Source organism: Pteronotus mesoamericanus, unplaced genomic scaffold (genome assembly GCF_021234165.1).
Source record: "Pteronotus mesoamericanus isolate MK-2021 breed Mesoamerican mustached bat unplaced genomic scaffold, CSHL_Meso_final scaffold_54, whole genome shotgun sequence".
Taxonomy (NCBI): domain Eukaryota; kingdom Metazoa; phylum Chordata; class Mammalia; order Chiroptera; family Mormoopidae; genus Pteronotus; species Pteronotus mesoamericanus.
Window position 1 is genome coordinate 23,989,848 of NW_026555321.1, and position 26,426 is coordinate 24,016,273.

Here is a 26,426-nt window from a genome sequence, read left to right on the forward strand (position 1 = left end):
TAGAGAGAAAAGAAGGTGGAGACAGAGAGAGAAAGAGAGAGAGAGATGAGAGAGAAACATCGATCAGTTACCTCCCACACACACCCACACTGGGGATCAGTCATGAACCTACAAATGTGCCCTGACTGGGAATCGAAACCACAATGTTTTTTGGTGGATGGGAGGATACTCCTACCAACTGAGCGACTTAGGCAGGTCAAAAGCAATATAAATCTGAAATTTAAAAGAAATATAAATCTGAAATATAAATATTAACTGAAGTATCTTTGAGTGGTACCTGTAGTAAACATGTCCTTTTTTATCACCTACCTCAACACTATATGGTTTCTTCTGATAAAAGAACCTTGGTTTTCTTTTGGAGAATGACCCATCCCCCATTATTTGTCCCCAGATTAAGGTATATGGTTGGGTATAAGATACAGAATTTGTATAAGATACATAATCCCAAGGTTTTATTGAAACTACTTGGAACTATGTGCTCTGTTTCAACTGGAATGGTTAAGTATAAGGATAATATAAATTGAACACTGGGGAAAGATGGGGAGATGGAAAAAAATTATTACATGAGAATAAACTCTTCAAAGTCAACAGAGAGGAAAGGAGAGACTATATCTTAATGACATTGTGCCCTGGATCCAGCCATACCTGAGAACATCTATCTTTGGATTTTTCAGTTAAATCAGTTTAAGTTTGAGGCATTTGGCAAGAAAAAGCCCTCAGTATTATAGCACACAAGAAGAATTCCATTTATTACAGTAACAAAACATTTAAAAATCCTTTACCCTGATTTTTAGTATTTCTCAGTGTCAAAATGGTAGCTGTGCTAAAGTCCTATTCTTACTCTCTTAAATCTTCCAGAAACTTCCTCTTCTAAACTCAGGTTACTCTACATCTTTGTTTTTCTCACCCCCATCCTCAAAGCTTTTCTGGCTCCCTTCCCCCCCAACTTCCTCCAAGAGAAACATAAAATCTAGCTGAGCTTTGGTGATCAATCGAGCCTTTTGAGACTCCTTTAGCTTCTGCACCTCTTCTCCCTATCTAAATCAGCACAATTAAGGGCCAGGGTGCTTTCTGAACAACAAAGAATCTTCCTTTATCCAAGGGTGAAAGGCTAAAAAAAATGTAAATTTTCTGTTCTGGTTTCATTTGTATTCAGTACAAATAGTGAGTTTGCTTGAACATTAATTCTGTTTGCAAAGAGCTACTTCTGGGGTTCCCTTTGGGTAAGTTTGGCCAAGATAGTGCCTCAGGGTTTTGTTTTGTGTTTTTTGGATGGAGTAAACTAGTTAAACCAGTTTGGGTGTTTATACTAAGTCAGAGAAATGGTCAGGTCCTGGATTCAAACCAAACTGATATGAGTGCTACGGGCAATTTAACTCTGTTGCCTTTTATTTCCTTCCTCTTTGGGAACATTCTTTGAGTTTTCTACAGAAACAGCTGGAAACTCATTGACAATTGCCTCACTCAGCAGCTCCTTCCTTCATAAATACATTTAGACACTGTACCCAGGACTTTGTTATGTATCCTAAGATATATTGACTCATTCAAAAGAAACCCAGCTGCAGTTGGAAGAGTACTGGCACTTGTTCCATAAAGATCTAGATTGTCTTCTCATATCAAGAGACATCTGAAAGTTCTATTATGCTGGACTCAATTGACCCCTAACCCTTTTGTGAACACATTGGTTATGAGTGGTCTGAATCCTGGTCTTGAGTCTACTCAAACTGTCTTTGGTGCCTCCAGTGTGGAGACCACCTAAAATGATGGCTGCCCAGGGAACTGTCATGATTACTCTGGGAAACATAATACCTTTAAAAAGTCCCATCATTCTTTTACACATTTTTTTTCTTATGAATCTTCCCAGCCACAATGAACTAAAATCTGTTATAGTGTCCTTGAATAGACACTATAAAGGAAAAAGATAGCATGGCACGTTCAGGGGATAGTTGAGGAGAATTTAATGGACTATTTAAAAAGGTGTGGGCAGGGTTGAAGGACACCTCTGGGAGTCATTATCAGCTCCAGGCTTCATGGGGCAAGGGCAGTGAGGGGTAAACAAAACTAAGAGACAGCTGTAGGAGAGGGCCACAAGACTGGAGTAATGCCTTTCAGATAAAAAAAAACCCACAGTTACTGCTAAGATTGGCCCTCTGGAGGTGAAGGGGGATGTCCTGTCCTGAATAATATCCTGCTCTGTGATCTCTTGCAGGTGTTTCCCATTGGCCAAACCAAGTGAAAGCCAGATGACAGTTCTGTAGTCCATAAAGGTCAGCCCTGAGTCGCAGAGCAGGGTGGAGTGAATCTGGAGGGACAGAAGAAAAACCAGCAGTCACATTCTGTCTTTTCTCATAGCTAGAACCTTGGTTCAGGCCTCATCCTTTCTTGCCTGGCTCCAGGCAATTGTGTTCCTGTCTGTCCTTTTGACCCATCTAGTCCACTGCTTTGATGACCAGGTCTGTTCCCAAAAGATTACATTCATTCAGCACAGGTTAGGGGTATATAGACTGGAGTCCAGGACCCAGCTCTGCAGTGTGAAGACCCTTCCCTCAGAATCCTCATTGGTAAAATTCCAGATGGATTCAGGGATGTCCAGAGGTCTTTCTGGACCACAAATATACTGATGCTAGATATTTTTAAATATCAAGGATCGACTTGCAACTTTTAAAAGCAAACAGGTGAAAATGAACTGAAGCTGCATCCCTGCCTCCTTCCTGAAGACTAGGTCACTTCCCTGATCCGCGATTGCTTCAAACCTGTTCTCTCCAAGGACAGCAGGCTAAAGCCTTGGACCATCCCACCCCGCGAGTGGGGGAAGTTCCCCATTCCAGGCACAAATCTTGGGCACTGCCCTCTCCCCCAATCCCTCTGGCCCTGGCATGTTCCACGTGGGCACCCACCGCGAGATTGGGAGGTGGACAGCGGAGAGCGCAGGCGCAGTGCCCGCACCCGCGGCGCCCCTCTCCCTGCCCCACCTGGCAGCCTCAGCTACCCCAGCAGCGGTTTTCCTGGCGTAGTGCATGGCGGACTCAGCGGGCTAGGAGGTTGGATCTAAGTGCGGGGCATCCGAGACCGGAGCACCAGGCTCACCTTACTCGCCGTAACACACAGGTAACCGGGCCCCAAGAGCCAGTCGGGAGCTGCGGACTGGGACCTTGACACTGCCTGCCTGGCCGCCCCACCCGGAAGGAGTAGGAGCGTGCTGCGAACCCCACACACCTGCTTTTAGCCGTGGCACCTATAGGGGAAGGGTCCCTCTTTTTGTGTTGGGCCGGCCGGCGGGGGGCAAAGAGCCTCGCGCTCTTCACAGCCCTTCGCTGGGGGCTCTGCTCAACGCCCGACATGCTGCAGGAACCCCACTTCTCTGCGCTGCTCCCTTGCAGAACCTGGGCACGGTGTTGGTTGAGTCAGCATCAGCTACGGCCCCTGAGCCCTGGTTTCCTGCCACTTTCGCGTGTACAAGTCCTTCCTCAGCCTCCATGATGAAGGCTAGGGGCTGTCGCTTTCCTCCCGCCCAGAAGCCCACCCAAACAAGGGCGAATCCCTATGGAGTAACGGGATCGATTTCAAATACAAACTCTGACGAATCCTGGATAGTTTTAGAAATATGGCCAAGGAATAATATTTTCCTTTAATGTCTTGTCTCATGTCTATGATTCTTGAACGCCAGTCCATGTGGGTTGAGATTGTCGTGGAGAATAAACGGTTTGTAGGAATCTTTGTCCAACAAAACGAGAAGGCAAGGACTAGAGGAGGAGGGGCCAGGCTACAGCCAACTGTGGCAGCTGGAGGCTCAGCGCCAGTCCACTTAGCCTCCGCCAGCCCCCGGAGAACACGAACTCTCCCTGATCCACCTCCGGGCCCTGTAGATTTTCTACGCCACATGCTTGAGTTTGACCTCTTTTGAGAGAAGGTATGGACAGAAAGGTTGCGCTGGCCAGCAGGAAGGAGACTCCGCTTTGGGGCAAGTGGGGGCGCCCCGTGGATCTGCACCTCCGTCCTAGCTTTTGCCAGGCTTGCGGAGGAGCCGGATGGAGAGTCCACTTAATGAGTGACGATTGAGAGCCCCGAGATAGTGACGCACTGGGAGGAGAGGGAGAGGGTGGTCTCGGCTGGCTATTACCCGGAAGGGACTTTGATTGAGGTTGTCCGTGTCCGTGGTGCTGAAGTGGCTCAATCACCTTCGTCTGCCTACTTCCCAGGCCGCAGCCTGCCTCACGGTTCTCTGTACCTTTGCCAAATATAGCCCATCTCCAAGGCAGATGGCCAGAGTGGAGCCGACCCAACACTGCAACCCTTTGCAGACGGGTTGATGCTGGTTTCCTGAAGATAGCATAAAGGCAAATGTGAGTCGCCTTAGGGGTGCAGATAAATAAAGCATATGGCTAATAGGTTTGATTACCTATATGCAAGTACACACAGTAACCATAAACATGAATCTCATATATGGATATATAGGATACACATGTACACATTCATACAACGCACATGTAAGTACTCTGATCCATATTCAATGCCATCACATGCTACAAATCACACATTTTTCCAGAGCTTTTTAGTAATTCATTATTTTTTGAAACGTCTAGTTTCTGAACTCTGCAGAACCATTAATTTTCATAATGGTTCTAAAATCACAGAGCTTATGGATTAAAGTGTTTAGTATTTTGCTGAACAATTAAGTATTTATACATACACTTTTTTCATTCCAAAACAAAGATAGTCTAGAACGATGTAAAATTGACATGCATACAAAAAAGGATGAACACTCATGTATTTTAAATAGACCGGGTTTTTTTTTTTCTTTTGTTGGTTGTATTTTCACTATATAATTTATACTTAATACCTTTTAAACCAATACATAGAAAGGTAGGTCATCATTATTAAAGGTTCAATAATATTGCATTATATAGATAGAACATAATTTTTTTAAACAACCTCACAATAATGCACATTTATGTATTTACATTTTTGCTATTATAGATGATTCTGCAAATAACATTTTCGAACAAACATTGGTATACTAGTTCGATTATATTGTTAAACAAGTTGGTAGAAATGAAATTGATGGTGCAGCAGGAGGTAAATTCCTATTTTTTGAAATAGTTTGTTCATTTATTTGTTCAATTATTTTCTGTCTTCTCTTACCTGTTTTATTTTTAACTATTTCTCAGCATCTACAACAGTGCCAGATATATGTGTATACAAGGAATATTTATTGGAAGAACACTATTTCCAGACTGTGCTACAGAAAAAGTGTGCTGATATACACCACTCTAAACATGGGATGAGAATGTCCATATCCCCCACAGTATCACCAAAATTAGGTTGTTAGGTTTTTGTCGGTCTTTTAAAAGTATTTTCCAATTGGATAGGCAGAAAAGAAGATCTTCTCATATATTTATTGGTCATATTTTTTTGTTTTGTGAGCTCATATCCTTATTCTTCTATTGATGTGCTTATTTCTTTTTCTTATTTGTAAGAGCCCTTTGTATGCAAAGGACTCTGTTATATATATTGCAATTTTTCTTGGTATTTCATTTTTAAATTTTGCTTATGATATTTTATACTGCAGAGAAAATTTCATTTTTATGTAGTCAAATATATTTTTCCTTTAAAATTTTTCATTTACAGCCCTGGCTAGTGGGGATTGAGCCCTGGCCTGCAAACCAAAGGGTCGCCAGTTCGATTCCCACTCAGGGCACTTGCCTGGGTTGCAAGAAAGGTCCCTGATAGGGGGTGCACAAAAGGCAACCACACATTGATGTTTCTCTCCTCATTCTCCCTCTCCTCCCCTCTGCCTAAAAAAATTAATAAATAAAAATTTTCACTTACGTTAGTCTTTCACTCCTCCATAATAAAATATGATCTATCATATATTTTATTTTATAAAAAAAGATTACTTTTATTTTTATACATATATTTTATTGACCATGCTTTTACAGTTGTCCCAATTTTTTCTCTCCTTTATTCCCCTCCACTCTACACTGCCCCACCCTCCAGCATTCCCCGCCCCCACCTTAGTTCAGATCCATGTGTTGTATATATAAGTTCTTTGGCTTCTCCATTTCTGATACTATTCTTAACCTCTCCCTGCCTATTTTGTACCTACTATTTATGTTTCTTATTCCCTGTACCTCTTCCCTCATACTTCCCCCTCCCCCGCCCCTCTGTTTTACTGTTCATAGTTTTTGATCTTCTTTTTTTTAGAGAAGTCCCTTTAACAGTTCATATAAAAAGGGTTTGGTGATGATGAACTCCTTTAACTTGACCTTATCCGGAAAGCACTTTACCTACCCCGCCATTCTAAATGATAGCTTTACTGGACAGAGTAATCTTGGATGTAGGTTTTTGCCTTTCCTGACTTTGAATACTTCTTGCCAGCCCCGTCTTGCCTGCAAGGTTTCTTTTGAGAAATCAGCTGATAGTCTCATGGGAACTCCTTGGTAGGTAACTGTCTCCTTTTCTCTTGCTGCTTTTAAGATTCTCTCCTTATCTTTAATCTTGGGTAACTACAGTATGCTGTGCCCTGGTGTGTGCTTCCTTGGGTCCAACTTCTTTGGGCCTCTCTGAGCTTCCTGGATCTCCTGGAAGTCTATTTTGTTGGCCAGATTGGGGAAGTTCTCCTTCATTATTTTTTCAAGTAAGTTTTCAATTCCTTGCTCTTCCTCTTTCTCCTACTGGCACCCCTATAATTCAGATGTTGGATTGTTTAAAGTTGTCCCAGATGCTCCAAAGACTCTCCTTATTTTTTTGAATTCTTGTTTCTTCATTCCCTTCTGGTTGAATGTTATGTCTTCCTTTTGCTCCAAATCGGTGATTGGAGTCGCCGTTTCCTTCCCTTTGCTGTTGGTTCCTTGTATATTTTTCTTTATTTCACTTTGTGTAGCCCTCACTTTTTCCTCCATTTTTGTGACCATACTCAACCAACTCAGTGAGCATCGAGAGTACCAGTGTTTCGAAGTCTGCATCTGATAGGTTGGCTATCTGTTCATCGCTTAGTTCTGTTTTGGGAGCTTTGATCTGTTCTTTCATTTGAGCCATATTTCTTTGTCTCAGTGTCCCTGTTAAGTTGGGAGGGGCAGAGCCTTAGGTGTTTGCCAGGGCAGGGCAATCCAGGTTGCTGAGTTGTGGCACTGTCTGTGGGGGAGGAGTCTGAGAGGGAACAATGCCAGTTGCTCGGCTCTTGGCCAGCTTTCAGTCACTCCCCCAGCTATCCACAAGCAAATTGGGCTCTTCTGGTGCTGATTCCTTGGTGGGTGGGTTTGTGTATGTTTTAGGACCCTGTGGGTCTTTCCAACAGACTCCCCTGTGAGGCTGGGAGGTTCTCCTGCCACTGCAACGCCCCCGGTTTTTACCTCCAGAGGTTTTGAGGCTTTATTTTACCACACTGGAACCCTGGATTGCAAGGTCTGTCTTGCTCCCCAACTGCTCCTCTGGTTTATCTGCAAATGTGGGACCTCCTCGTCTGCCAGCTAACTTCTCACCCATCCGGTCCTCCAGCTGGCACCTTGCCACATGTCCCCTCCAGCCCGACTGCCCATCTCTGTCCCTCCTACCAGTCTGGATGAATGTTTCTTTTTTAACTGCTTGGTTGTCAGACTTGCACACAGTTTGATTTTCTTGCAGTTCTGGTGATTTTTTGTTTTTAAATTGGTTGTTGCCCTTCTTTTGGTTGTGCGAGGAAGCAAAGTGTATCTACCTACACCTCCATCTTGGCTGGAAGTTCTCTAAAAAAAGATTACTTTTTAAAATCTAGGTTTATACTCCTACTTCATTTCTTAGTTAAATTAATTTTATTACTTGAGGTAAAATTCTAGTTAACATTACTTTGTAAGAAATAATTATTTTCAGCCCACAAATACATAGACTTTTCCTCAAAGAGAAATAATATGTTTGAACCCTTTAATGTGATATATTTAATTTCTAAATGCTTCATGAAAGTGTGTTTACTTAATGCTGTTTAGTCTGTAGTATGTTTAACTGTTAGTATGCACTGTTTTTTTAAAAGGAGCTATTCTTTAGAGTATTTTTTATAGATGAGAGAAAATATAACAAAGTCTACTTTTTAGGCAAATTAAGGAATTCATATCACTGAGGTTCATAATAATGTGCACACATAAGGTTGGTCAAATGCCTTAAAAACAAACAAATCACTGTTTTTTGATATCCATTACAGATCAAAATAACTTTTTCCAAAAATACAAAAGAATAGTTATTGGAGCATTAACTATTCTGTAGTATTTTCTTCCTGGGATTTAAAAACATTTTAGAACAGCCAAGTGGAATAATTGTATTGCTTTTATAGAATAAAATTTTAAATATAGCTGATTATAAAAATGGAAACATCAGAGTAGAAAATAAAAGCCCTCTAGTAAGCCATTCTCTACAAGTCACCATGAATATTAATTTTGAATAAGTACTTTTGATTATTAAATTCATAAATAAACATATTTCATTGAATGTAAGATGTTATCAATTATAAGATGCATTTTGATTAAAAAATGTGAAAAAATGTGCATCTTAAATTTGATGTATCACAATCATATTATATCTATTTTTCTATTTTTTCACGTAAAATATGAGTATCTTCTCATGTGATACGTATCGACTGAATTAGTCATATCCAATTTAAATATATTTATATTATTTAAATTTGTTTAGATAATAAAAACAGTGCTGGCCCTGACCTGTGTAGCTCAGTTGTTTAGGCGTTGTCCTGCGTAGCAAGTGGTCACAGGCACATGAATGGGTTGCTGGTTTAGTCAAGAGAGGCAACCAACCGATTGATGTTTCTCTCTCACATGGATGTTTCTCTCCCTCTTTTTTTCCCTTCCCTTCCCCTGTCTTTAAAAATAAATAAATCTTTAAAAAAAATGCTGTAATGAACATTTAAAAAATATACCTCTGTGTAATGGTGTTATTTCCCTAGAATAAATTCCTAAATGAAATCGATGGGTTATGGTGAATGCACATTTTACATTTTGGTACATATTGTCTGCCCTCCAAAAGTCTTGTAATAATTTGCTCTGCAACCAATAGTGCATGCTGTTCTAGATTCTTCCCTAACTTATGCTAGAGATAATCGGCCTTTTCCTTCTTCCTCACCTTACAGGCAAAACAGGTATTTCACTCTTCTTTTAATTGTTGTTTCTGTGACTTTTAAAGAAATTGTTCATCTTTCCATATATCTATTAGTTATTTTTATTTCTTACTTTGTGAATTACCTATTCTTGGCTTTTCCCCAATTTTCTTGAGTTTTTAAGAGCCCACTTTGGATGAAAGTTGTTGAACCTTTGTTGTATTTAGTTTGTGATTTAAAATTACTTTTTATGTTTTCTTTTTTTGCACAGAAAAGTTAAATTTTCATGGAGGCAAATCTGTCACTTTTTCCTCTGTAATGTTTGACCTTGGTGCTACGTTAGAACACCACCCCAATCCCTACCCTAAGATTATAAAAATATTTTCTAATGAGGTAAAGAACAGTTAAATTTACTAAGGACTAGAACCTGGAATCTTATTGTAGATAGTCACCAATTCTGTTTGTAAACTGGGTCTAAGAGGCTTTGCTTGTGTTGGTAGACCTGTCAGTTCTAGCGAAGAGGTAGGTAGTTGCAAGCAAAAGAGCTCAAACTGAAGAGAGTCAGTAATCACACTAGCTGAGTTATTTAATTAATATGGCTAACAATTCTGTTTTAGCTACTGGAAATGGGAGTTAATAAATTTAGTCACATGAAAAAATAGTATTTGGGGAGATTGACATGGAGATTGATAGATTAATTAATCATACTTTTTTCTTTTTCTTTTAAAAAGATTTTATTTATTTATTTTTAAAGAGAGGGAAAGGGAGGGGAAAAGAAACGGAAAGAAATACCGATTGCCTTCGCATGCTCCCACCAACTGGGGACCTGGCTCGCAACCCAGGCATGTGCCCTGACCAGGTATTGAACCAGAGACCTTTCAGTTTGCATTCTGGTGCTCAATCCACTTAGCCACCCTGGCCAGGGCAATCATACTTTTTTCATGCTTTATGTAATTTAGAGTCTTTTCAAAGACACGACTTAATAAAATTAAGAGAATATGTATAGATGTACAGCCTAATCCAATAATCAAATATAAGCTTGATTGGAGTTTATAAATTTAATTTTCCCAATATTTTCTTTCTTTATTTTTTAGTTTCCACAATATTTTAATTTAAATTGATAGTTGAATTTCTCTGGTACCTTTTAACTTGGATAGCATTGTTGTCCACACTTGAGATGTTCTAGCTGATCTCAGCAGTTGTTGGTCTATCTAACAACCTGACGCTTTGCGATTATTATACTGAGATTTAAACCCTCCTCAATTATTAGGTGTTTGAGAAGTCTTTGCTTATTAGTGATCCTAGAAGAAATATACTTTTCCAGTCTGGGACTGGAATTTGTTGGTGAGAAAAAAGTAATGGCATTAATCATATTCTAACTAGGCCCACTTTTTTTTTTTTTTTTTCTGAGCAGTGTTAAATATTTAGCTCATGAGGAAAGTCATGTTTCATCTTCCTTGCTGAGGCCACCTTGCCGCATGGGTGGCATTCTTAAACACTGTGATAAGTCACAGTTCCAGGATGTTATGGGCTACTGCTCTATCCCCATTCTTATTTCATGTTTTTCCTGCATTATTTAATTATAAAATCAGACAAAATACCCTTCTCCATCACACACATATTATTTTTTTCCTGCCATTCTGCTCTTAGTAATAGATTCTCTAAGTAACCAAACTGATACATAAACAGTAACTATCTGCTGGTCACTAGTTTGGATATGGGAAGGGGAATGATAATCACGATAGTGCCTCCCTCTCCTTTCTCACTTTTCATCTATCTGCCATCTAGTTTGGGCACAGGAAATATCCTTATACTTGGTAGGAAAATGTCAGAGATGAGCTAAGCTCACAGAGCTTTTTGTCCTCTGTAGACAAAAACTTTATTTTGCCTTATAAATGTTTTATAATTTTCAAAATTTTGCACTTACATAGCATTATACTAAATGCTATTTATTTTCTCTGGTTTCTCATATAGTCATTGCTATAATAAAATTATATGTGATCAATGGGCCTATAAAATATGTGCATGTAACACCATTTCATAGTTATAGTTATATATGAACTCAGTCCATATGCCTTTCATCTTTACTAAAGTTTATTTAATCATTCCCTGACTTATCAAAATCATTTGCTTTGTATTTCTTTCCTTTTATTCAAGTCCCCAAAATATCAGCAACTTTACTGAACTCTGACTTTTACTTTAAGAATTTGATAAAAGAAAGTAAAATTTTAGGTAATCTAATTTTCCATTTATTTTGCCCCTGGTCTCTGTGTAACTCTGGCTGAGCCATTGTCCCACATGGGGGTGAGGATCCCAAAGATGAATAAGACTGTTGAGAGTGGTAATGAACTAAAGCCAGATACTCACATTACCGCCTGGATTCCCTTAATTCAGAGTTAGGAGATAGAAGATAAGAGTTAGGTTGCAGAATTGTGGCAACCAGAGCTCTGCACCACAGAATTAGAGGTCTCCTGTTAAGAGGGTGGCTTTCTCCAAAGCAGGCCAGCTATGCAACAGGAGTCATTCTTTCTCCCAGCATTTGTTCAGTCTGGCATTGTCCTAGGACCTGGGGATACCAAGCAGATAAGAACATGATCTTTGTTCTTGGAGCAGTAACACTTTATCAAGGGTTAGTGTTACATATACAACTCACAGCGATACTGTATGTCAAGTAGTATAATAGAGCCCCGAAGAAAGTGTAGTCGAACACAGACGAGGAACAGATTGTTCAGTAAGAGGCGTCTCCAAGTAGTCCATCAGGGAGATTGTGGGAATGTGGGTGGGAGTGTGCTAGAGATTATTTTTTTTAGTAGTAAGTAGTTATGGCCTCAAATTGGGCTGAAAGCTGACAGCCTGGATTTGAAGCCCGGCTGCAATAGTAAGCACCTTTGTAAGCTTCACCTACTACTACTACTACTACTACTACTACTACTACTACTACTACTACTATTATATTGAGTAATGTTAGTTCCTACCTTGTTGGGGTTGTTGTGGGATTAAGTAAAATAATATATGTAAAGAACTTGTTATAAGCCTGGTGCATAATAGTCTAGTCTTTTTTTTTTTTTTTTTTTTTTGCCTCTCTGTAAAGTTGCATATAAATCATTCTGGACAAGTGATTATTGATTCTATTGTCACAGCTCTCAAGGGTAAAAAGACAATATAAGCCCTTTGTGTCTTCTGAATCTGTGTGATAATTCTAATCTGGAAGTTTCTCTTTTAAAGTATTTTAAATCCCAAACTGCCACTTTTTACCAATTATCATGCCATCCCCATTCAAGCTGGTTCTTGTGTTCCTTTGACATATATATAATTCTTGGAGTACTTTCTGGTGTAAGATGTTTTAGGCTCATCTTGGACTTTTCTTGCCCCTACCATTTCAGTCATTTCAAAAGCTATTTCTCCAACCAGCCCTGATTCCTTTTAGTAGAAAATTTAAGATTTGGATGCTAGGTGTGATCAATACTAGTAGGGTGTCATTGTTTTTAGGACATTGTAGCTGACAGAACCAGTAAACTGACAAATACATATACACATCTCTATTACTGTATCTATTCATCTATTTATATTAAAATCCATCAGGTTAATATCTCCAACTGTATTATTACAGGGTTCATTCTAGTATTCACCCTTTTTCTATTTATAACTTCCTTTTCTAATGGTGAGGAATTTGGCTCCCATTATCCTCAATATATTTATTTTCTTATTTCTCTTTGTATAACCAATATCCTGAACTCATGGTCTATCTCCTTGGCCCCAGTTCCTCCTCATAACCAGTACCCTGGACTCAGCAGACTCCACACAGCCTCAAGTTAAGCAGCTACAAGTAATGGGGCAGGAAAAAAATTCTAAGCTGCTAATTACTTGACAGAGAGCCCATTATTGGGTCTTCAAGCTCAAGGACATTTATTTGTGAAACTGCTGCTGTGAAGATGCTCAAGGAAAAGAGGCCCTTGGGCTAATAAGATAAAGATTTAACCAGCAAGAATGGCCGCCCTCAGGGATGTGCCTTCCACAGGAAACTTAGAAAATGAAGGGTGGAAGCCTCCAAACTGGTGCCACCTGCCAGTTCTCCAAAATTTGTGTGGTTCAGGGATCAAGCTGCACCTCAATGCCATAAATATCCCACTATGTTTTGTTACTGTATGAAGAACACATTCCATTAAGACAGGAATGTATCACTGTGCTGTATTTCTAAAGAGGGACATATTGCTTTTATTAGCAGTTTCTCATATTGAAATTCTAGGAGATGGATGATAATGTCTTTTGGTTTAATGCTGACTTCATTTCCTGGTCCAAATCAGAAATCTGTTCATGTTTTAGGAAACTGTGAGGTCCATCTGTTCAGGTCAGATTTTTCCACATTAACAAAAAGATTTATGGAGTGGTAACTTACGTAAGAAAAACCAGTGGTAATTGCACTATATTCTTTTGTTGCCACTTGGAATCCACATTATTTTTTTGTTAGTCATGAAAATATAGTAATATATGCAAATATGCACAATGAATCAATTCATTCAAACACCGTGTATGATAAAGGCATCCTCCTTAGTTTATGTAGTATTTCACTTCTGTTTTGGTTTGGATTCTAGATATCATCAATTCAAATTCTCCCTGTAACATGATCTGTTTATCCACATTTTTCCTTCCAACAGAAGGCACAGAAACACAACAGCTACAGTTGGCTTCATGGGTGACTATTCTGATCTGACTAAAATGTAGAGTAATTTTTTTTCCTCTGGTGAATATAAGTTTGATTTCCCCCCCCTCTTCATTTTTAAAGTAAATACATAGTTAGGTAGGAACATTTTTTTAAAGTAAAAGGAAGAAAGTACTGAATAATTAGAATTCCACCATTCATAAGTATAGATATAAATTGTTTTATATAAATAGAATCATACCATGAATACTTCTTTATACATTTCTTTTTACTTAGCAAAGTGACATGAACATTTTTTATGTCAATACAAATACAATACATTATCTTTTTGGATGACTGTATAATATTGCAATGATATTTTCATTTAATCAGTCCCATTAAAGGACAATTATTATTTCCAATTTTTCATTGTATAAAGAAAGCCATGATGAATATCCTTACATGCCATCTTTATGTACTTTACTAATGATCTCCTTAGCATATATTCCTGGAAATTGCACTGCTGGGTCAAAAAGTTTACACTTTTTAAATTTTGATACATGTTGCTGATAAAATCAACTCTTGATGAGATGGATTACCCTACCTAGGACGGGATTTCATAAAGTCTCTTCAACTTTCAGTAGCATTATACATATATGCAAATTCAAAGGAGAGAAGTAACTTTAATAAATCTAGGTATGCTACTTAGCCAACCAGGTTTTATCAGTTTCATTCAAAATTTGACATATGGTTTGGTCTGAAACAAGATGACATCTGGTCACCATTTTTAAATTGCTTTATCTTATTGGAGTTTTATTTATTTACTTATTTATTTATTGAGAGAGGGGAAGGGAGGGAGAGCAACATCAATGTGTGGTTGTCTCTTGCATGCCCCCAACAGGGGACATGGCCCACAATTCAAGCATGTGCCCTGACTGGGAATTGAACCAACAGCCCTGGCACTCAATGCACTAAGCCACACCAGCCAGGGTTATTTGAGTTTAATGAAATGTGGTATAAGGAGAGATGTGACTGAGTTGTAATATCATTGAGTGAGGTATATAGTGTGAGGAATCAGTTACGATTAAATGAAACTAATTTTTAAAATTTTGCACTAATTCACCTGTCATTTCCCTAAGTCTTATCCTCAAGAGGGATTTCAGGCATGGCTTTCTCATGGATAAACAGCAGTAAGATCAGGGTAAATGTGAGCAGGTGGTATATGTAGTGTTTGAGAGATCTGAGAGTACACTGTTGATGCTGGATATTCCTTTCTTTGTTCAGGAACTGGTGCAAGTCCTGGGGGATTGGCATGCTTCTTTAAATTTAGTTGAGCTGTTTGTTTCATCCTCTCTCATAAGAGTTATGTAAAGAATAAGCAACTAGTAAATACAACTTTAACAAGCATATCAGAACAGCCCTGTAATCTGATTTACTTTTAATGAACATCTAACCTAATTGATGATTGAACCTCTTAGATACATGCAAAAAAGATCATGAAAATAGAAAAGGATCATTTTATTCCTGCCCTCCCCCCTTCCAGCAATGACTCCCTGCCACTCTTAAACAGATTCACCTAGCGCAGCTGAATTTAAAGGTGCTGATTCACTGTGTTTAACTGATTCTCCTTTTTAAAAAGGGCAGTAGAAAAGCAAGTGGTAGATGGTAAATGTGTTCATTGAGAATGGCATATTTTATGCAAATTGATAAGCCCATTGCTTCAGAGATTAGAAAGGCTCTTTCCTGGAAGGGGAAGAGTTGATTATATACGGTGCAAGACTCTTGCATTCCAGTAAGTTCTTAGCTGCCAGCCGACATATTCATCACAGCGTGCCAGAATGGATTTTAAAACAGTACGACATAAATTGCTCAGCTCCAAATCAGGCATCATTACCTTCACACAAGGCATTTCAACCTTCTTGTTTGAAAACTGCCACATAGGCTTTTTTTCAACCTCAGTTAACCTTTTCCTTTCCTGGTAGGTACAGTTCATTACAGTCCACCAAAGTTATTAACTACCATTGAGTATAAAGGAGCCAGTTGTGCCTAAACAGTAACTAACAGGCCCAGTATTCCAAACTGATGGCAAGTGAGAATGAATAGCCTAGCTCCAACCAGACTGATTTTCCACCTTCTGCTTTTTTTTCAGTTCTTTCCCTTTTCTCAGTCTGCCCCTTCCAGAGCCAGCAGCTCCTGCACAGCTGAAAACCCCTCACTATCCCTTCCTTAACTTTCTACCCAAGATCTGTCAGCTGAGTCTCCAGCTCAAACTTGGACTAAGCCACCTGTTTGGTGCATCTCTCCTACTTCTCTTTCCCACAAATCCCTCCAAACCCCACACTCATCCCATCAGATCTCTCTCCTTACTTAATCTCATCTCCGAGTCTCTTAGCTATAATTTTCTCCTCTCCTATAATCTAGATTTATATAGACCAGCAAAATCCTCAGGCATCCCTTCCATTCTCCCATAGCCCAGCTTAACCCAACTCTTCTTAGCCCCTTTAGACCACACCCTACTTAGCTCCTCCCAGCCTGGCCCACTCTGAAATCCATTGTCCTTTCCTGTTTCAATTAAGTGGCCTTCATCCTTAACCCAACCAGCTTATACCCACAGTTTCAGCCTCACCCAGACCCATCAAAGCAGCCTTGACCCATACCATCTTGGTCAGCTTCTGCTTTTCAGCCCAAAATAAGGATTCTTTTTCACATAAGTATCCCTCTTTTAAGCTGATGTTAGCTAACATACTGAGGAACTTATCCTTCAGTCTTATGTGCCCCAAATCTCTTCTAGCCTAGAATGGATAAGCTGTCATCCAGTCTGAGTACTCTTGTGCATCTGTTAGCACTGCAGGGCATGATCCTCACAGAGGATGCCATACTGACCTGTTACCAGCAAAGTACAGTGATGATGATAGATTTGGACTGATTTATCAACATTTCTCCTCTGATTCTTCTGAGTAAGAAGGTGCATTTGCCAGATGGTTGGCAGGATCAGGAGGCTTGGTCAATGGCTGTGGAAACAAAAACTAGCTATTTCTACAGTAACACAAAACTGAACCCTATTTTAAGGCTGGACTATCTAGCTCAGAGCATCAAAACGAGATTCTTCAGCCTCAGAGTAAATTATTTTTTTCTCAAGAACAACCTTACACATAGAGCAAAGGATTTCATATTCTACTAGTTTTTGAGTCCAGTAACAGTTTCTAGTAAGATCAACAACTGATTGATAATGTGGATATAAATAGCAGAATTCATCCCCTTTAAATTAGCTATATGTTGGGTCCCCCCCCGCCCCCACCCACATGATTTGTGGACATGACTAATGGCATTAACTTAGGTTTTTATTGTTATTTTTTCTTCCCGGGTGGGTGATTCAGGATCTGCTTCATATGATCGGGAGGCATGACAAATGGGGTTCCAGGCTTTTCTACTTTTAGATTGGATGTTCTTCAATGATGTAGCTCAAATGAAAGTTCTCTCAATTCAAGAATTTTGTAGAAATGCTGACCCCTCTCCCAGGTGAATCCTAGGTGGGTTCCTGAGCCAGCATAAAGTCCAGGAACAGGCCACATCAGGAGAGGTGGGGGTTCCTCAGGGATCTTGAACCAGAATCCTCTGCATAGAGAGTGAGAATTGAAGCTGAATGGCAAAGCTAACAATGTGAGTAGAATTTCAAAGGTGAAATGAAGATAGAAATGAGAGAATAATAATAGAGCCTGTGATAGCTGATAGCAGGAAAGGATGAAGTTCAAGGAGCAGTTGTAGAATACAGTTCAAGAGTGAATATTTTTCTTCAATCAACATGTATTAAATGTGCTTGTGTGCCAGGAACACAAACATGAATGAAAACTCTCTTGAGGCCACAAAGGAGATTATGACTTGGCATGCTCCCTTTAGATGATGCCTGGATCTCTTGAAGTACTGAACATGACAGATTAAAGGAGCCACCTTGGATTGTACACAACCCAGAAAACGTGAGATGTTCTGACAGGTCCTGCCCAGCATATATGTGGGAGGAGGTAGAGTTCTTAACTATGAGGGCTCTTGACTTCTCTATGGCTCTGAGTCTTCTCAGAAATAATAATAATTAATAATCAGAGGTTTGAGGTAATATTAGTACTTGCTCCTTGGCCTGAAATTTGCTAGCTAGGCCTAGATGAAGATTTGAGTAGACATGCTTGGGAGAGTGGACAGAGTATGCAAGAGAGTTATAAGAAAACAAATTTGCCTTGATAATTGCATTTCTAGAGTAATCACATAAAATTTAAAAGAGTCCTAGTAGAAGATGGCTTGAATTATTCAGATTCTCTCCCAATTAACAGTCCTAAATCCATATTTACCACTATTGGCAAGCATTTTATCAGTATGAGCTCAAAATGCTGCCTGCCCATCGTTAAAGAAATCTTATTATTATCATCCCAGTCTACCACCTAATGGTGGGGGATTCTTTTAAAATCTATTCTAGCTTTCTTGATAAATTGTAGGCTATTTTCTCCAAACAATAAGTACATGAGGAACAAAATGTAGGCAAATTTTATATTATGAATTACTATTTTACTCCATCCTATCTCATCAAGAAAAGGGTTAATAGCAAGAGGAGGGATCACCAGTATTATCTTCGGTCTTTGATTCATTAGACCATCATGTGAATAAATACTCTCCATAAATTTCAAAATATTAATGCTTTACTTGCATCTTTATTGAAATTATGTTGTTAAAGGCAGAGTGGGCAGGAGAAATTCCTTGACTGGCTGGATTCAATTTTAAATATGATAAGGTACGCCAGTGTTTCTGTATATCTGACAGGATTTAGTTGCAGATAAAACTTACTAAGGCCCTTTCAGTCAGAAAGAGGTATAATACAAGTAATCAGAAAGAGATACAATATAAGGAATCAAGTTTCTAAAATCACTGGAATGGTTGGAAGAGCAAATTTCAAGCTGGTTCTCATGCATATTCCTAGAACGCACGGTTTTATCCTTTTAAAAATCTCTAATTTAGCGATTCTTAAACTGTATATAGGGCTTCTTGCTATGGAAACAGAGAAGAGAGGAAAAATAAGCATTTTTACTATGCTTAATGGCAAAACCTCCACAGTATTTGACTAATGGGAAGGAAGCAAACTAGTATTTATTCAACACCTGTTATGTACCAACTATTATTCTGGGTTCTTTTGATTTATCTTTTCATTAAATCCTTATTAATAACTTTTTGAAGTTGATAATATCAGCCCATGTTACAGATGAAACAGCTGAGGTTTAAAGGCTAAGTGACGCCTGTACAGGTAGAAGATGATAGAGGTAGAATTCAAATTCAGATCTGCTGCCTCCAGAATTGGTTAGACCTGTTGTCCAGCATTGGTCATTAATCCAAAATTCTATTTGGTAGCATCTAACCAAAGTTCTGATTCAATATTTAATAAATACATCCAACAGGCCAGTTTACTAGGCCATTGAGAGATGTTTTATAACTTTCTTCTAGATGATCCACAGGGTGTGGTTCTTAAAAGCAGACATTTCAAAGAGTATCACAAGGGGCAAGCAAGCCAGCAAGTAGTTTCTCTATCAGACAGAAAAAATCTTGGCCATGTCACTTGACCCAGAACTTTTCAGTGTCATCCAACAATTTTCTAGACCTTAAAAATATTAAAAAATTCTTTTCCAGGGAAAATCATGGATTACATGCCGGCAGTTCTTTTGTATACACCTGTGCTAAGAGTATGAGTTTTCTATCTAAGAATACAAAACTGATTTTTAGGTGTTCACAGAAGGATGGTGTGAGTTTTCTGTTTGTTGCTGTAACAAATTACTACAGACTTGGCTTAAAACAAACACAAATTTATTATCTTGCAGTTCTGTAAGTTAGAGGTCTAATACATGCGTCACTGAGCTAAAACCAAGGTGCTGGCTGGATGTGTTCCTTTCTAGAAGCTCAACAGAAGGGATCCATTTCTTTGCCTTTTCCAGTTTTAGAGGCTGCCCACATTCCTTGGCTCATGACTCCCTTCTATCTTCAATGCCTGCAACAGCATGCTGAGTCCTCACATCACATCACTCTTACCTTTCTTCTGCTGTCACATGTCCTCTGAGTTTTCTGTTTCTTTCTTCCATTTTTAAGGACCTTTGTGATTATATTGGGCTCAACCAGATAATCCAGGATAGTCTCCCTATTTTAAGGTCAGCTGATTAGCAGTCTTAATTCCATCTGTAAACTTAATTCCCTTTTTTTCATATAAAGTAATGCATTCACAGGTTCTGGGAATTATCACATGGAGATCTTTGTGGCGGGGGGTGAGGAGTTGAGGAGCATTATTCTGCCTCTCATGGATGGTTACTTTGCAGTGTAGTACAGAATAAAGGTCTGAGGAAGGCAGACCTGGATCTGAATCTTGTCCCTACTCTTAAGTGCTTATGTTGCCCACTAACTTGAAAGTGACCAATGCCCTGGAACCTACTTCCTCACATTAAAATGGACATTATAATACCTACTTCATAGTTTTGTTTTGACCTTTAAATGAAAAAATTAAGTTCCTGGTATATGCTTGGCACAGAGAAGGAACTAAATAAACATAGCTATTATAATTAAATGATATGATTATAATTAGAAAATCTAGAGCTATATGCAGGACCAAACAATCAAAAGAGCACATCCCAGGTGCTTGAAAGCATCTGTGCTTGATACTTCCTGTGGTTTCATTTCAAAACCAGTGTATTAATCATAAATAAACATATAAAACATGACTAAAGACACACTTTATTTTACTTTTGGTCTCAGCTAGGTTCTCTCCATAGATGATATCTGAATGGAGGACAAAGAGACAAACATGAATACTCTTGATTTATCTCCTATTTGTTTTTTCACCATCTTCCCCAGCCATCAAAAACTGTTCTTTCATTTACATTCAGTGGTAAGACTTCAAAGTAATCGGTTCATTTTCACATATGTAGCTTTTCCTGTAATGGTCATGGATCTATTCTTGCATTAAGTATTGGTGGCAGTCAGTCATCCCATTTGCCTCTCAGCTCTCAGAAATCTGAAGCTAATGATTGACCTATTTTGTTCAAAGCCCATTGTTGGACCCATATTAACTAACCATTAAAAATGATGCTGTAGAATATTTCATGTCAAAGAAAAATATTTACAATGTATTGATAAGTAACATGGAAAAATTATAAAATAAGTTATAGTGCTTGATACCATTTTTGGGAAAGAAGATATTCACAAATAGAAAAATGCCTGGAGAGGGTCAGTTTTTATCTTTGGGTAGTAGGATTCTGGGTGTTTTTTATTTTCTTTACTTTCCCAAATTTTTGAATTTTCTACAATAAATTTGTTGCTTTTGTAATAGGAATAAACAAAAAGTTGTTTTTTATTTAGAGATCTGAAGGTGGTAAATAGCTCCTGAGTCGGAAGCTTGTCCTGAACAAGCCTGGGGAGCCTGATGAGGAACTACTATGGACTTGGTGGTGTTGGGACTCACTTGACTGGGCCAAACTTTGAGGTGTGCACTAGAAGCAGGGAAACAGAAACTGGAGTTCATTCTGGTGATGCTGAAAGACATGAATCTCTAGTAATCTTCCTAAATTATTGAGAATGGTTTAATTAAGAAAAGAGATATACATCACTTAAGGAACAGCTCCAATTATGCCTGAGGAATTTCATGTTAAAGGAAATATGGGAGAGCTAGCAGCAGAAATAGAACTAGCATACCCTGGCTCGTGTGGCTTAGTTGGTTGGGCATTGTCCCACAGAGTGAAGGGTTGCTGGTTCTATTCCTGGTCAGGGCACATGCCTGGGTTGTGGGCCTTGTCCCAGGTTGGGGCACAGGCGAGAGGCATCTGATCAACATTTGTCTCACATTGATGTTTCTTTCCTTCTCTTTCTCTCTACCTTCCCCTCTCTCTAAAAAATAAATAAAATCTTTAAAAAAAGAGTAAGAAATAGAGCTAGCGGTATGGAAGCCAAATGTACAAATTCTCTTTTAGCCAAACTGCACACCCTAATGTTTTATTATTCTTGCAACATTATTAAGAACTTTAAAGTGTTTTAATGAATAAAACTCCTTATTTTGAGTGATTAGCCATGTAAATCCATTTATATTTTGTTAATAAAATTTACCTCATTTAAAAAATAGTTCATTAATTCATTCAACAAATGCTTATTAAACACTTATCTCATGCCAAGCACTGTGCTAGGTGCTGCAAATATAGTAATTAGTAAAACCTACTTTTAATACCTGTAAGGTTAAAACCTTCACATTCTAGTGGAAGAGAAAAACAAAAACACAGTTCTAATTCAATGCAGTAAGTTCTATGATTGAAGGTATAATGAAAGCACTGGGGTAGGCATCTAACTCACACTGGGGTGAAGGGTAGTCTAGGAAAGTTTTCCAGAAAAGGTGATATTTAATTTGGGCCTTGAAGAATGAGTAGAAATTTATAAGGTGAAAAAGCAAGAAGAGAGTATTTCATAAAGTAGAAAAAGTGCATGGAAAAACCCAGAGATATGAAAAAGCAGGACATATTCAAAGAATTTCCTATAGTTGGAATAGCCTGGACTTGTGTGCATGTGGAGGACAAACAGGCATGAGGCCGTGAGGATTAACTTTATGTGTCAACTAGGTTGGTCAAAAGATTACTTCGGATGTTTTTGTCAGGGTGTTTTGGGATGAGATTTACATTTAAATTGGTGGACTTGAAAAAAGCAGGTCGCCTTCCCGAATGTGCATGTGCCTCTTCCAATAAGTTGAAGGCTTGAATAGAGCAAAAGACTTCCCCTGAGTTAAGAGGGAATTCTGCTCTAGACAGCCTTTGGTCTTGAACTACAGCATTGTCTCTTCTTTGGGTCTCCAGTCTGTAGCCCCCCATTGCAGATTTTGGACATACTAAGCTCCAAAACCACATGAGTAAATTTCTCTATCTCTGCATAACCCTGACTAATAAGAGGCTAAAGGCAGAGGACAGAGAGAGTTCTTCTGAACATTTCTATAGTTTGGATTATCAAAGGAAACTAGGTTTTCAGTTACCTAAGATTACCATTGATTGAACAGTAATATCAAAAAAGCAGATATGGCTATCTGGGCCTATAAGATCCTACAGAAATATCAGTAGTCTTTTTTTAAAAAATATTTTAAATATTTTTCACCCTGGCTGGTGTGGCTCAGTGGATTGAGCGTCTGCCTGCGAACCAAAGGGTGACTGGTTTTATTCCCAGTCATGGCACATGCCCGAGTTGCGGGCCAAGTCCCCAGTATGGGTCATGCAAGAGGCAGCCACATATTGATGTTTCCCTCCCTCTCTTTCTCCCTCCCTTCCCCTCTCTCTAAAAATAAATAAAATCTTTTAAAAATATTTTAAATATTTTTCAATTATAGTTTATATTTAATATTATTTTGTATTAGTTTCAGTGTACAACATAGTGGTTAGACAATCATATACTCTACAAAAACTTCCCCCGATATTGCCAGTACCCAACTGGCAATATACATAGCTATTACAACATTATTGACTACATTTCCTATGCTGTATTTTGTATCTCCATGACTATTTTGTAAACACCAATCTGTACTTCTCAATCTCTTTATATTTTTCACTCACTCTCTCAAACCCCTTCCCCTCTGGCAACCATCAGTTTGTTCTCTGTAACTATGAGTCTGTTTCTGTTTTGCTTGTTCATTTATGTTGTTCTTTAGGTTCTACATATAAGTGAAATCATATGGTATTTGTCTATCTCTGACTGACTGATTTCACTTGGCATAATACCCTCTAAGTCCATCCATGCTGCTGCACATAGTTAAGACTTCGTTCTTTTTTTATGGCTGAGTAATATCCTGTTGTAGATGTATGTGTGTAGCACAGCTTTTTATCAACTTGTCTGTTGATGGGCACTTGGGTTCCTTCCATATCTTGGCTATTGTAAATAATGCTTCAATGAACATAAGGATGCATATTTTCTTTCAAATTAGTGTTTTGGGTTTCTTCGACTATATACCCATAAGTAGAATCTCTGGATCATAGGGCAGTTCCATTTTTAACTTTTTGAGGAAACTCCATACTGCTTTCCACAGTGGCTGCACCAATCTGCATTCCCACCAATAGGGCACAAGTGTTCCCTTTTCTCCACAACCTTGCCTACATTTGTTTTTTGATTTATTGATGACAGCCATTCTGACAGGTGTGCGGTGCTATTTCATTATGGTTTTAAACTCCTCATATGTCTATTGGCCATTTGTATGTCCTCTTTGGAGAAGTGCCTATTTAGATCCTTCACCCATTTTTTAATTGGATTGCTTGGTTTTTTGGTGTTAAGTTGTGTAAGTTCTTTATAAATTTTGGATATTAACCCCTTACCAGGTGTATCATTGGCAAATATGTTCTCCCATTCTGTGGGTTGTCTTTTCATTTTGTTGTTGTCCCATTTGTTTATTTATTTTTTTGGTTTCCTTGTCTGAGAAGATAAACTGGGAAAAAAAATTACTAAGAGTGATGTCTCAAATTTTACTGCCTGTTTTCTTCTAGTATTTTTATGGTATAGAGTTTTACACGTAAGTCTTTTGCACATATCTGTTCAATTTCCCCAACACCATTTATTAAATAGACTGTCTTTACCCCATTATATGTTCTTGCCTCCTTTATCAAATAGTAATTGGCCATATAGGCACAGGTTTATTTCTGGGCTCCCTATTTTGTTCTATTGATCTTGTCTGTTTTTATGCTAGTACCATGCTGTTTTGATTACTATGGACTTGTAGTATAGTTTGATATCAGGTAGCATGACTCCTATAACTTTGTTCTTCTTTCTCAAGATTGCTGTGGCTATTTGGGGTCTTTTTTAGTTCTATATAAATTTTGGGATTATTTGCTCTAGTTCTGTGAAATATGCCATTGGTATGTTTATAGGAATTGCACTGAATCTATAGATTGCTTTGGGTAGCATAGACACATTAACAGTCTTAATTCTTCCTATCTTTGAACATAGAATATGCTTCCATTTATTTGCATCTTCTTCAATTTCTTTTTTTCAAGGTCTTATAAAGTTCTGAGTACAGGTCTTTTACCTCCTTGGTTAAATTTATTCCTAGGTATTTTATTTTTTTGATGCAATTGTAAATGGGATTGTTTTCTTAGTTTTCTGATAGTTTATTAAAATGTAACCAATTTCTGGATATTTATTTTGTATCTTCCTTCTTTACTGAATTTATTTATCAGTAGAATCTTTAGGGCCACTGTATATATACAGTGTCATGTCATCTGAAATGAAATTTTAATAGTTCTAATGTCATTACCCATTCTTTTCCATGTCTCCCTCTTCTTGCTCTTCAAATCCATTCTGTTTCTTCCAGTACACATTTATTGAGTGCCAGTATGTGCCAGGCACTATTTTAAGGGCAGAGGATATGATGGTAGGAAAATCTCCTATCAAGAAATGTATTTTAAAAAAAGTGTATAGTCTGATGGGAAAGACAGGATATAAACATACAGATATTGGGACAGTGGGGCACAAAATGGGAAAAGCCAGGGAAGACTTTGCAAAGGAGGAAATAACACTTGAGGAAACCACTCAAGCACAAATATTAGTTCAACAGGTAGACAGAATAGAAAGGGGTAGGACCAGGTCATTCCAGGTAAACAGAATAATGTGAAAAAAGAACTAAAATTTACTGAGCACTTGCCAGGTGCCAGATACTAAGCATTTTGTATGTATTAACTCATTTAATATTTTTATTCTACCCCATGAGGTAATACTGTTGGCAAAGAATTTAAATTGCCCAAGATCACATATTTACTAAGTTCTCTAGTAACGGTTATGCACTGAATTCCACCCAGGGTGGGGAAGGGTTTTCCTACACCAACAATGTTCTGACAGTAGCTGAGTGTTCTACAATTCAATTCGATTCTGACACTACCTACCTGGAGATAGTAGTGTTAGTTCCCACAGGTTGAGAGCTCAGTCCTACAAGATTGCTACCCCCTACCCTGTCCCTGCCTTTCAGATGCCAGCTCAAATTGTCACCTGAGCCTCTGATCAACCAGCTATAGACCAGAGATTCCCACAACTCCCTCCTTGGGTTCAATAAGTTTGCTAGAGAAGCTCACTGAACTCAGAAAAACATTTTACTTACTAGATTACCAGTTTTTTATGAGGGGATATAACTCAGGAACAGCCAGAGCTACCATGTCCTTTCTGATCATGCCACTCTCCCCATATGTCCATGTGTTCACCAATGCAAAAGCTCTCCAAATCCTGTCCTCTTGGATTTTTGTGGAGGCTTCATTACATAGTCATGATTGATTAGATTATTGGCCATTGGTGATTGAGTCAACCTCCAGGCATTCTCCCCTCCCCCAGAGAGGTCATGGGTGGGACTAAAATTTCCAATCCTCTAATCACTTGGTTGGCAGCCCCCATCCTTGGGTGCTTTCTAAAAGTCAGCTTACTAACACAACCAAAGACACATCTATGTTCTTATCACTTAGGGAATTCCAAGGGCTTGGGGAGCTCTGAGCCAGGAACTGTGGATGAAAGCTAAACATATACGATCATTCAGATGACCAAATATGTATTTTTCATAAATCACAATATCACATGTTGCTAGGATTCAAATCTGGGCAGTCTGGCTTCAGTATCCACTTAAAAAAAATTTTTTTTCCAACTCTGTGCTACTCCTGTCTTCCTTAGTCATGTAGTAGCCCATAGATTCATTAACTCTTA

General features: G+C 38.6%; 1 protein-coding gene across 1 annotated transcript in view; it reads left to right on the forward strand.

The window, feature by feature from the left end:
• Nucleotides 1–2,960: 2,960 nt before the first annotated feature.
• The window catches only part of SLC35G2 (solute carrier family 35 member G2), a 35,515-nt gene continuing 12,049 nt past the window's right edge, over nucleotides 2,961–26,426 (forward strand). Inside the window, exon 1 of the mRNA XM_054595773.1 lies at nucleotides 2,961–3,108. The gene's annotated coding sequence lies outside the window, so the exon portion shown is untranslated. The remainder of the gene's footprint in view (nucleotides 3,109–26,426) is intronic.